Source organism: Phyllobates terribilis, unplaced genomic scaffold (genome assembly GCF_046119375.1).
Source record: "Phyllobates terribilis strain yellow unplaced genomic scaffold, ASM4611937v1 Scaffold_2__4_contigs__length_985480577, whole genome shotgun sequence".
Taxonomy (NCBI): Eukaryota; Metazoa; Chordata; class Amphibia; order Anura; family Dendrobatidae; genus Phyllobates; species Phyllobates terribilis.
Window position 1 is genome coordinate 289,775,905 of NW_027362762.1, and position 13,117 is coordinate 289,789,021.

The 13,117-nt window shown below is 41.5% G+C and overlaps 1 protein-coding gene across 1 annotated transcript in view; it reads right to left on the reverse strand.

The window, feature by feature from the left end:
* The window catches only part of UGGT2 (UDP-glucose glycoprotein glucosyltransferase 2), a 399,382-nt gene that overhangs the window by 21,911 nt on the left and 364,354 nt on the right, over window positions 1–13,117 (reverse strand). The gene's annotated exons all lie outside the window — the stretch shown is intronic.

The window sequence follows — 13,117 nt, forward strand, 5'->3', positions numbered from 1 at the left end:
TAGAGGGCACACATATACACTTGTGAAACTTGCTTGACCTTTGAACATTAGTTATTTTCTATTGCTCCGGATCTGTCCATAAGTATAAAAAAAAATTGTATCTATAATATATATATACACATACACACACACAGACAGAAGTATAAAAACTCACAGTCTGTCTTTTTAATATATGTAGACATTTCAGCAACACCTCCAATTCAGCAATACGGAATCAAACAACACCTTGTACACAGATTGCTCTTTACACTGCCTAACCAAAGCTTTGAATGTTTCTCTGTCACAGTCACAACTTTTTTTCTCCATCTGTTTAGAAACTTTTTTTGCCTTGTTCTACATTACTTTTGTAATTCTGTTCACAATGCCAAAATGGACTGTTTAATAATATTAACCCCTTTAAGACCTTAGATGTATCCATACGTCCAGGTCGCCTGGCACTTAACGACCTAGGATATATGGATACGTCATGGCAAACTTGCACGCACAGAGGCTGTGCGTGCGTGATTGTCGCCGAGTGTCAGCTGACACCAGGCACTTTAACCCCCTAAATGCTGCGATCGCAGCATTTAGTGAGCAGGCAGAAGGAGAGAAGCCCCTCCTTCTGCTCTTGGATCGGCACCCCTATGACATCAAAGGGGGCCCGATCGTTGCCATTGTGACCTGATGTCGTCATGACGACATCCGGGTCACTAGGCACTAGCAAGGTAGTTAGATCATGCGCAGTGCATGATCTAACTAACTTGTGTCTGCAGGACTGACAGTTATAAGGTATAACATTGCTCCTGATATGCTATGCCTTATAATAGCTATCAGCCTGCAGAAAGTGTACATAGTGGGACAAATTAAAAAGGTAAAAAAAAATAAAAAAAGTGAAAAGAAGTTGTAAAAATATTTTTTAAAGAAAATCACAAAATAATAAATTATATTTATTTATGGGTACAATATATTTTTATATTTTTTATTATGAAATAAGAAAAAAAAAAAACAATAAAAGTACACATATTTGGTATCGCCGTGTCCAGAACGACTCAACCTATAAAACTGTCCCACTAGTTAGCCCCTTTAGTGAACACCATAAAATAAATAAATAAAAAACGAGTAAAAAACTATGCTTTATCAGAACACCAAACAAAAAGTGGAATAAAAACCGATCAAAAAGATGTAAATAAAAATTGTATCGCTGAAACAATCATCTTGTCCCACAAAAAAACAAGCTGCCATACAGCTCCAGCAGCCTAAAAATAAAAAAGTTATAGCGATGCAAAAATAATTACTTTTTTCTACAAAATAGTTTTTATTGTTTAAAAGCGCCATAACATAAAACTATATAAATGTAGTATTGCTGTAAATGTACTGACCCGAAGAATAAAGTTGTCTTATCAATTTTACCACACGCGGAACGGCATAAAACCCTAAAAAACAATTCCTGAATTGTTGATTATTGTTTATTCTGCCTCCCAAAATTCAGAATTGAAAGCGATCAAAAAACGTCATATGCCTGAAAAATGGTACCAATAAAAGCATCAACGCCACAAAAAACAAGCCCTCACATGACTATCGGAAGAAATATGGAAAAATTATAGCTCTCAAAATATGGTGATGCAAAACTAGTTCTTGCAAAAAGAAAGTGTCTTTTAGTGTGTGACAGCAGCCAAACATAAAAACCCGATATAAATCTGGTATCGCTGTAATTGCACCGACCCGAAGAATAAAGTCGTCTAATCACTTATACTGCACGAGGAACAGTGTAAAAAAAATAAATAAAACCACTTGTTCACCTGCTGTTGCTTTATGCACTCAGCCTCCCAAAGATTGTAGTAAGGCTCGGCTTACATTTATTCTGCGCTCTGAGCACTTGCACCGGGGTTTCCGTGTAAATCTCTGAAATACGTGATTCAGATAAAACCCCTATAATGAGGCAGACTGTGGACGCTGTCTGGCCTATAATCCGTCAGTGTCCGTTTTCTTATTAGGCGTGTATACAAGTGGCGTCGGCCAGAGTTTTGTGCACCTCTGAAAAAAAGGACACCGCTGAACAGACGGAGTCCAGAGTAACTCTGCTGCCCCATTATAGTGAAACGATCCCGCGGGGTTTCATCTGAATTACGTCACTTGGAAATTTAAATGGAAACCCCGATATCAGTGCGCAGCGCCGGATAAATGGGAACATTTTAAATAACATTTTGGATCACAATAAAAACAAGTCTCCACTCAAGTCTGTCATCCGTTAACGGAAATATAGGGGGCTTCCACATTACCGGTACCACAAAGGCTATGGAAAAGCGAAATGGCCCTTGCCCACTAAAAGAAATTCTGCGCTCCCAAATCCAAATGCCCCACAGTGTGTCTAAACCGTAGTTAGTGACCACATGTTTGGCATTTCTGTAGCGACGAGGGCCCGCCTAATTTACATGTACATGTCTCCAGAAGCATGAGCTGGGCATAGCGTACTGGTAAAATGAAAAATTTTATAAAAAAAATGGTGTGGGCTCTTGCGTCATTTTCATAACCAGCAGAGGGAAATCCGACCATTGGGGACTGATATGACTAGCCAGGGAAGGGGTCATTAGCTAAAAATGTTCCCTGGCTATTACTAACAGCCCACAACTGTTTGCTTAGCGTTTACTGGCTAGATTACAGGGGGACTCCAGAAAAAATTGATGTAGGGTTCCCCTATAAAACCTAACCAGCATAGGCTAAACAGACAGCTGTTAGCGGATATTAATAGCCAGAGGAGGGGCCATCCTGCCGTCCTCCGAGGCTAATAATATCAGCCCTCAGCGGCCCAGAAATGGCTCATCAATAAGATGCATCAATTCTTGCGCTTAGCTGCGCTCTTCCCACTTGCCCTGATGCGGTGGCAAGTGTGTTAATAGAGTTGGGGTTCATGTCAGCCTTGTATTGGCAGCTGACATGAAACCCAGGTTAGTAATGTAGAGGCGTCTATAAGACGCCCCCCATTACTGACCCCATAGTTAAATTCAGTAAATAAAGACACGGTCTGTAAAAATTTCTTTATTTGAAATAAAAGTCCAGACCTTGTTTTACACATATATTTAAAAAACAACAACAACACAGTTATGCTCTCGTAATGCCTAATCCTCTGAAGCCAATGTTCCCTATGAAAAAAATAAAACAAAATACAACCATATGCCTCACCTGTCGGACATGGCAAGAATCCATGGTGTTCCACGCTGCGCTGAACTCAGTCACCTCAGCACAACACCGTGAGAAATTTCTCACAGTGAACTGGGATGATCTCACTGAGGTCACCACAGTTCATGTGCCTGCTCCCGCTGCAGAGGGTCAATCTCCCCTAATCTTCAGCATGAACGCTCGCATCAGGCCAGCGTTCATGCTGAAGAGCAAATGTCGCAGAGATTGATTACAGCATGGATTCTTGCCACTTCGGACAGGTGAGGTATATTGTCTTTTTTTATTTTATTCTTAATTTTACACAGGATGTCGACAGCGGGGCCTGCCTACATCTCTCAACATTGTCCCTTGCTCGCGCTGATCGCAGTGCAAGCAGGGAACAATGATGAGAGTTTCCTGCAAACAGTATCATCGATTCCCAGGCACCGGTACGTGTTATGCTGATGACTCATGGATGTCATCCATGTATCATCAATGTGCGCATGTGCAGCATGCATTCTGTGCATGCTGCACAAAAAAAAACCTGACATGTCTGCAGGTTTTTCACACAGATACAAGGTCTGTGTGAAAAACCTGACATATGCGCACACCGATTGAATACAAGGGTGTGCGTATGTCCGTATTTGCGGCTTTCTAAAAATGGGCCGCATACGGACATATAAAACTGATGTGTGAAGGGGGCTTTAGCTAGAGGGAGGACATGATGTTAGAGAGAGCAAAAAGACAATCACTGGTATTTTGTAGTAATGCAGGGGTGATGTCAGGAGACGATGTGTATAATTGGGTGTCATCAGCATAGAGATGGCACTAAAAACCAAATTTACTGATGGTTTGTCCAATAGGGGCAGTAAATAGGGAGAAGAGGAGAAGACCTAGGACTGAACCCTGAGTAACCCCAACAGTAAGGAGAACAGGTGAGGAAGAGGAGACAGCAAAATATATATTGAAGGAGCGGTCAGAGAGGTAGGAGGAGAACCAAGAGAGCAGTATCCTTGAGCCTGATAGAACCGAACTTAGTGAGGAGGAGCTAGTGATCCACAGTGTCAAATTCTGCAGAGAGATCCAGGAGAGTCATCAGCGTCATTAGATTTAGCTCTTAATAGGTCATTAGAGAATTCAGTATGGGCAGTTTCAGTAGAGTGCAAGGAGCGGAAACTGGATTGTAGAGGGTCAAGAAGAGCATTATCTGAGAGACAGCGGATTAGATGGGAGTGGACCAAGCGTTCCAGAACTTTAAAGATGAAGGGGAGATTAGAGGCTGCTCTTTAGCCAGCAGTGCAGTTCTGGTCGAGGAATGTTCTTTTACGTAACTGGTGTATGCTGGTGTTTGAAGGAGGAGGGAAAGATACCAGATAAGAGAGAGAGATTAGATATTTTAGTTAGGTGAGTGGTGAGACCAAGAGAAAGGGACTGAAGGAAGTGTGAGGGAATAGGGTAACTTGTGCAGGTTGTAGAGCGAGAAGAAGCGAGGGGCCTGGTAACTTCTTCTTCTGTGTCAGGTTCAAAGACAGAAAGTTATCCAGATGAAGTGGAGATCGGAAGAGAATGCATGATATTAGGTGATTGGGAGAAAATTTCTTGTCGAATATGGTCAATTTTTTTATTAATTGGCTAGATTATCAGCACTGAGGTTCTGGGTTCGGGCCTGCACTCTTGGACCGAGGAGGGAACGAGAAGTGTCAAAGAGACATTTAGGATTATTGGATAGTGAGGTGCTAAGGGTGTTGAAATAGGCTTGTTTGGAGAGGTGAAGGGCAGAGTTGTATGTTTTAAGCAAAAACTTATCAATGGATGAAATCTTCAGCCAAATTGGATTTTCTCCACAGACGTTCGATGCACCTGGAGCACTGCTGGAGACAACAGGTTTCCAGCGTGTGCCAGAATGGCCAGTATCTGTGCCGAGTTCTTCTATGTCTAGGAGGTGCAACTTTATCCAGGGCACTTTGTAGTGTTTCCTTATAATGTTTCAGAGCTAGAATCAGGACATGAGAGGGAGGATATTGGGGCCAATGAGGACTTCAAATTCTTCATAAATTCATGGGTATAAATGGGATGTATAGATGTGCTCAAAAGTTTACATACCCCGGTAGAATTTGTGCTTTCTTGGCCTTGTTTCAGAGAATATGAATGATAACAAAAAAAAAATTTTTCTCCACTCATGATTATTGGATGGGTGAAGCCATTTATTGTCAAACTACTGTGTTTTCTCTTTTTAAATCTTAATGACAACCAAAAACATCCAAATGACCCTGATCATAAGTTCACATACCCTAGTTCTTAATACCGTGTATTGCACCCTTTAACATCAATGACAGCTTGAAGTCTTTTGTGGTAGTTGTGGATGAGGCTCTTTATTTTCTCAGATGGTAAATCTGCCCATTCTTCTTGGCAAAAAGCTTCCAGGTCCTAAAAATTCCTGGGCTGTCTAGCATGAACTGTGAGCTTGAGATCTCCCCAGAGTGGCTCAATGATATTGAGGTCAGCAGACTGAGATGGCCACTCCAGAACCTTCACTTTGTTCTGCTGTAGCCAATGACTTGGCCTTGTGTTTTGGATCGTTGTCATGTTGGAACGTCCAATGACGTCCCATGCGCAGCTTCCGGGCTGATGAGTGCAAATTTGCCTCCAGTATTTGCTGATAACGTGCTGCATTCATCTGTCCTTCAACTTTTACCAAGTTTCCTGTGCCTTTGTAGCTCACACATCCCCAAAACATCAGCGATCAACCCCAGTGCTTTACAGTAGGAATGACGTTCCTTTCATCATAGGCCTTGTTGACCTCTCTCCAAATATAACGTTTATGGTTGTGGCCAAAAAGTTCAATTTTGGTCTCATCACTCCAAATTACCTTGTTCCAGAAGTTTTGAAGCTTGTTTCTGTGCTGTTTGGCATATTTTAGGAAAGCTACTTTGTGGCATTTGCGCAGTAATGGCTTTATTCTGGTGATTCGACCATGCAGCCCATTTTTCTTCAAGTGCCTCCTTATTGTGCATCTTGAAAACAGCCACACTGCTAGTTTTCAGAGAGTCCTGAATTTCAGCTGATGTTATTTGTGGGTTTTTCTTTGCAACGCTAACAATTTTCCTGGCAGTTGTGGCCGAAATCTTTGTTGGTCTACCTGATCGTGGTTTGGTTTTTACAGAGCCCCTGATTTTTCATTTGTTAATCACAGTTTGAACGCTGCTCACTGGCATTCTCAATTCCTTGGATATCTTTTTGTTTCCCTTTCCTGTGTGTGTGTGTGTTCAACTACCTTTTCCCGTAGATCCGTTGACAATTCTTTTGCTTTCCCCATGACTCACAATCCAGAATCGGCAGTGGCTAGATGAAAGATGCAAGAGTCTGTCTGGATCCCAGAAACTCACTCAGCTTTTATGCACACACACAGATTACAAGCAAACAGGTCACACGTGAGGATGTTAACTTTAGTAGCCATTCAAAAGCATTCAAATTCTGAGCATGTTATCAGGCCAAAATCACCAGGGTATGTGAACTTTTGATCAGGGTCGTTTGGATGTTTTTGGTCATCATTAAGATTTAAAAAGAGAAAACACAGTAGTTTGACAATAATTGGCTTCACCCAACCAATAACCATGAGTGGAGAAACCGTTTTTTTTGTTATCATTCATATTCTCTAAAACAAGGCCAAGAAAGCAAAAATTCTGCCAGGGTATGTAAACTTTTGAGCACAACTGTATATTCTTATAAGTGTGATACGTGGGGGTGTCCTGACTGGGGTGACCGTTCTTGACATGGAGTAAAAAAAAAGGTTGTGGTCAGAGAGCAGGAGAGGGGAGTTTGTAAAATCATCCATTGAGCAGAGCTTGGAAAAGACCAGGTCCAGCGTATTCCCGTCTTCATGTGTAAGAGCGTTAGTAAGTTGTGAAAGGCCAAGAGAGGAGGTTAGAGATAAAAGATGAGAGGAAAATGGAGAGAGAGGATCATCAATAGGGATGTTAAATTACCCCATTATGAGAGTGGGGATGTCACAGGACAGAAAGACTGGAAGCCAGTCTGGAAGCCAAGTGGCAAAGTGATAGAGGAACTGACAGGAGGGGCCCAGAGGACGATAAACAAAAGCCACTCGCAGAGAGAAAGTCTAGTGAAAGGAATTCTTAATGCTTCAGCATACCAAACATTTTGACCATTGGCTTTCAACTTTGTAGAAACAATTTGGTGAAGGTCCTTCCGGGTTCCTGAATGACTTTGCCCCATTGCACAAAGCTCCATAAAGGCATGGTTGGTTGAGATTGGAATGGAACAAATTGACTGGCTGCACAGAGACCTGACTTCAAACCCATTGAACACCAATAAAATGACTAGAACGGAGATTAAATACCAGGCTTTCTCAGTGTCTGACCTCACAAATGGATGAATGGGCATAAATTCCCACAGACGTGGTACAAAATCTTGTAGAAAGCCTTGCCACAAGGGACTAAGCTCGTGTAGCTGTAAATCAAGGGGGTGGGGGAGGATAACCACATATATTATGGATTTAGAATGGAATGTAATAAAAGTTCCTATAGACGTAATGTGTAGGTGTCCCAATACTTTAGTCCATATAGTGTATGTTCTACTCTCACTTTTTTTTTATTCATCATCAAGCCTTTTAGCACATCTTTCTAGTTTTGGTGGAGATTGTACAAACTGCAAAGCAGAGGTGTCAAAATATTCATTTCAGTTAGTTATCATTAGATATTATCACTCCATTTGTTAATTTAGTGTTAAGATAAGGAGAAGCATGAAATAATGTCTGGAAAATAAACTCCACTACAGACTGAATATATGGTCTTTGCTTCACATAATAGTGTGTTTCGTATGATAAACTAGCAAATCTACTGGAAAGGCATAGATGCACCCTTAGTTTTGCGATGGTACCAAGGCTCTTCCATTTCATTTGCCTCCATTTTGCTTTCAAATGCAGAACTTGCTCATAAAACCACAATTATTGCCTCTCTGGAACCCTGTCACCATACACTCAAATAACACATCCTAGATCTGAATGAATGAAATATTCTCATTGAATACTTTGTTCTGTACGAAATTGAATGTGCTGACAACAAAATCACACAAAAATCATCAATGGAAATAAAATGTATTAACCAATGGAGGCCTGGATTTGGAGTCACCCCCAAAATTAAAGTGGAAAAACACACCGCAGGCTGATCCAACTTTGTAATGTCCTTAAAACAAGTCAAAATGAGGCTCAGTATTGTGTGTGGCCTCCACGTGCCTGTATGACCTCCCTACAATGCCTGGGCATGCTCCTGATGAGGTTGTGGATGGTCTCCTGTGGGATCTCCTCCCAGACCTGGACTAAAGCATCCGCCAACTCCTAGACAGTCTGTGGTACAACGTGACGTTGGTAGATGGAGTGAGACATGATGTCCCAGATGTGCTCAATCGGATTCAGGTCTGGGGAATGGACAGGCCAGTCCATAGCGTCAATGCCTTCATCTTGCAGGAACTGCTGATACACTCCAGCCACATGAGGTCTGGCATTGTCCTGCATTAGGAGGAACCCAGGGCCAACCGCACCATCATATGGTCTCACAAGGGGTCTGAGGATTTCATCTCGGTACCTAATGGCAGTCAGGCTACCTCTGGTGAGCACATGGAGGGCTGTGAGGCTCTCCAAAGAAAAGCCACCCCACACCATTACTGACCCACTGCCAAACCGGTCATGCTGAAGAATGTTGCAGGCAGCAGATCGCTCTCCACGGCGTCTCCAGACTCTGTCACGTCTGTCACATGTGCTCAGTGTGAACCTGCTTTCATCTGTGAAGAGCACAGGGCGCCAGCGGCGACTTTGCCAATCCTGGTGTTCTGTGGCAAATGCCAAGCATCCTGCACGGTGTTGGGCTGTGAGCAAAACCCCCATCTGTGGATGTCGGGCCCTCATACCACCCTCATGGAGTCGGTTTCTAACCGTTTGTGCAGACACATGCACATTTGCGGTCATTTTGCAGGGCTCTGGCAGTGCTCCTCCTGTTCCTCCTTGCACAAAGGCGGAGGTAGCGGTCCTGTTGCTGGGTTGTTGCCCTCCTATGGCCCCCTCCACGTCTCCTGGTGTACTGGCCTGTTTCCTGGTAGCGCTTCCAGCCTCTGGACACTACACTGATAGACACAGCAAACCTTCTTGCCACAGCTCGCGTTGATGTGCCATCCTGGATGAGCTGCACTACCTGAGCAACTTCTGTGTGCTGTAGAGTCCGTCTCATGCTACCACAAGTGTGACAGCACAACCAACATTCAAAAGTGACCAAAACATCAGCCAGAAAGCATTGGTACTGAGATGTGGTCCCTACCTGCAGAACCACTCCTTTATTGAGGGTGTCTTGATAATTGCCAATAATTCCCATCTATTGTCTATTCCATTTGCACAACAGCATGTGAAATTGATTGTCAATCAGTGTTGCTTCCTAAGTGGACAGTTTGATTTCACAGAAGTTTGATTTACTTTGAGTTATATTCTGTTGTTTAAGTGTTCCCTTTATTTTTTTGAGCAGTGTATAATCCCACCAAAGACAACATCTGCAAGGAGTTTGTATGGGTTTCCTCTGGGTTCTCTGGTTTCCTCCCACACTCCAAAGACATACTGATAGGGAATGTAGATTGTGAGCTCCAATGGGGACAGTGCCGATAATGTCTGTAAAGTGCTGCGGAATTAATGGCACTATATAAGCAAGTCAAATAAATAAATAAATAGAAACACGTCACCACTTCTGCATTTTTCACCCACTCCTGGTTTTGGCTTACAAATACTGATGTAAAATACTGACCAAATACTGATAGTGGGGCTGAAGCCTTAGGCCACAGCCCCACTATCAGTATTTGGTCAGTATTTTTTCTCAGGAGTGGGGGCCAAAACCAGGTGACGAACAATCAGAGAAAAGGTATAATAGAAACAACTCACCAATTCGGGAAGCCTTTGATTTACTTTCCATTGGTAAAATATGTACATCCAAGTGATTCCTGCTGCCAATCACTTAAAACTCAGTGGTCTCACAACATACATGTCGGCAAAACTGATGAGACCAGTAACTGGCTGCTGTCACTACATGTATGTACAGCAATAAACCATGACTGGCAGAGAGCACTGGAGAGCCAGAGCTGGCGCTGCCGAGGATTAAACAGGCATTTTATTTTTTATTACATTTCTAGCAGTTACTCATTTTTTTTTTCACAATCCCAGACAACCATTCTAAGGGGGTCTACTATTATAAAGTCCCTTATCACTTGACTGTTTTCTTGTTGCCAAGTCCTGATAGATGTTTTGAGGTAGTTAGCAAGACATTATCTTTATGTTATTACTTTTCCTACTTATCACTATGCTGCTCTTCAATTTTGGAATTTCAGATTCATTTGTGCATCTCACTTGTAGCTAACTTGTGCAGGGTAATAAATTCATAACATAGTGCAGTCCATATCCAATGTATCCTCAAACATGCTGACTCCCAAGAGTCATATCATGCAGAAAAGGGAAGAAAGCCATAATATACTAATATATATATAAATATACAGTACAGACCAAAAGTTTGGACACACCTTCTCATTTAAAGATTTTTCTGTATTTTCATGACTATGAAAATTGTACATTCACACTGAAGGCATCAAAACTATGAATTAACACATGTGGAATTATATACTTAACAAAAAAGTGTGAAATAACTGAAAATATGTCTTATATTCTAGGTTCTTCAAAGTAGCCACCTTTTGCTTTGATGACTGCTTTGCACACTCTTGGCATTCTCTTGATGAGCTTCAAGAGGTAGTCACCGGAAATGGTCTTCCAACAATCTTGAAGGAGTTCCCAGAGATGCTTAGCACTTGTTGGTCCTTTTGCCTTCACTCTGCGGTCCAGCTCACCCCAAACCATCTCGATTGGGTTCAGGTCTGGTGACTGTGGAGGCCAGGTCATCTGGCGTAGCACCCCATCACTCTCCTACTTGGTAAAATAGCCCTTACACAGCCTGGAGGTGTGTTTGGGGTCATTGTCCTGTTGAAAAATAAATGATGGTCCAACTAAACGCAAACCGGATGGAATAGCATGCCGCTGCAAGATGCTGTGGTAGCCATACTGGTTCAGTATGCCTTCAATTTTTAATAAATCCCCAACAGTGTCACCAGCAAAGCACCCCCACACCATCACACCTCCTCCTCCATGCTTCACGGTGGGAACCAGGCATGTAGAGTCCATCCGTTCACCTTTTCTGCGTCGCACAAAGACACGGTGGTTGGAACCAAAGATCTCAAATTTGGACTCATCAGACCAAAGCACAGATTTCCACTGGTCTATTGTCCATTCCTTGTGTTCTTTAGCCCAAACAAGTCCCTTCTGCTTGTTGCCTGTCCTTAGCAGTGGTTTCCTAGCAGCTATTTTACCATGAAGGCCTGCTGCACAAAGTCTCCTCTTAACAGTTGTTGAAGAGATGTGTTTGCTGCTAGAACTCTGTGTGGCATTGACCTGGTCTCTAATCTGAGCTGCTATTAACCACTTCGCGCCAGAGCCTGTTTTTGCCTTCGTGACCAGGCCAATTTTTTCAATTCTGACCTCTGTCACTTTATGAAATAATTACTCTGGAACGCTTCAATGGATTCCCCTGATTCTGAGATTGTTTTTTCATGACATATTGATATCACTTGCGTTTATTTGTGAAAAAATCGGAAATTTGGCTAAAATTTTGAAAATTTTGCAATTTTCAAACTTTGAATTTTCATGCCCTTAAATCAGAGAGATATGTCACACAAAATAGTTAATAAATAACATTTCCCACATGTCTACTTTACATCAGCACAATTTTGGAACCAAAAAGTTGACCAGTGATTTCTCATTTTCCAACAAAATTTACAAAAACATTTTTTTAGGGACTACATCTTATTTGAAGTGACTTTGAGGGGCCTTTATGACAGAAAATACCCAAAAGTATATAATTCCACATGTGTTAATTCATAGTTTTTATGCCTTCAGTGTGAATGTACAATTTTCAAAGTCATGAAAATACAGAAAAATTTTTAAATGAGAAGGTGTGTCCAAACTTTTGCTCTGTACCGTATATATATGAATATATATGAACACTGTGGAGATGTCAATGGTAACTATGTACATGTGTTTTGTAAAGTTTGATTAAGTACAGTATGTTGTCCTATGAGAAATGCAGAAATATGTATATAATCAAACTTTGTCACCATATGCATTTTAAAAACCCTATACAAAAGTGGATTGGTCGATGCCAAGCTTTTTTATTTTATTTTTTAATGAGCAAAAAAACCTTGCCTTAACTCCCTTCCTGATATATGAACGCCATATGCCAATGTATGGAGCGAGCTAAGGAGCTGAACCTGCACTACACCGGAAGATGCCAACTGTGATACACAGCCAGGATCTTGCTTTAACAGCAGCAACCATAGGCTGGAGCTGGGGGCAATGGGTTGTCATTGCAGAAAGGGGCTTGCTGAAAGTCCTGATGGCTGCCATATTTGTTTTCCTGTGAAACACAGTTTGTGTAAAAAAAAAAAAAAAAGTCCTATTTTAAATCACCCATTTATTTACCCCTCAATAATAAAAAAGTAAAAATAAACATAATTGGCATCTCCATGTCCACAAATATACCATCTATCAAAATGTAAAATTAATTTACTCAAACGGTAAATGCCGTAATGAGGAAAGATATGCAGGGTTTTTTGTTGCCACACCTCCCTAAATTGCAATAAAAAGATCACAGTTTTCTATCTACATAGTTAAGGACCAACAAAAATGTCACCTGGCCACAAAAATCCCCCAAATCCTCATACAAGTCCATTGACAAAAAAAATAATGGAAAATGGTGACAAGCCAAAAAATTTTTTTCTAACAAAACTGAATAATTTTTCACTAGTTAAATGAAAAAGAAAACTTTACAAGCTTGCTATCACTATAATCATATTGACTTGTTGAATCATATTTCCAGCTCATTTTCAC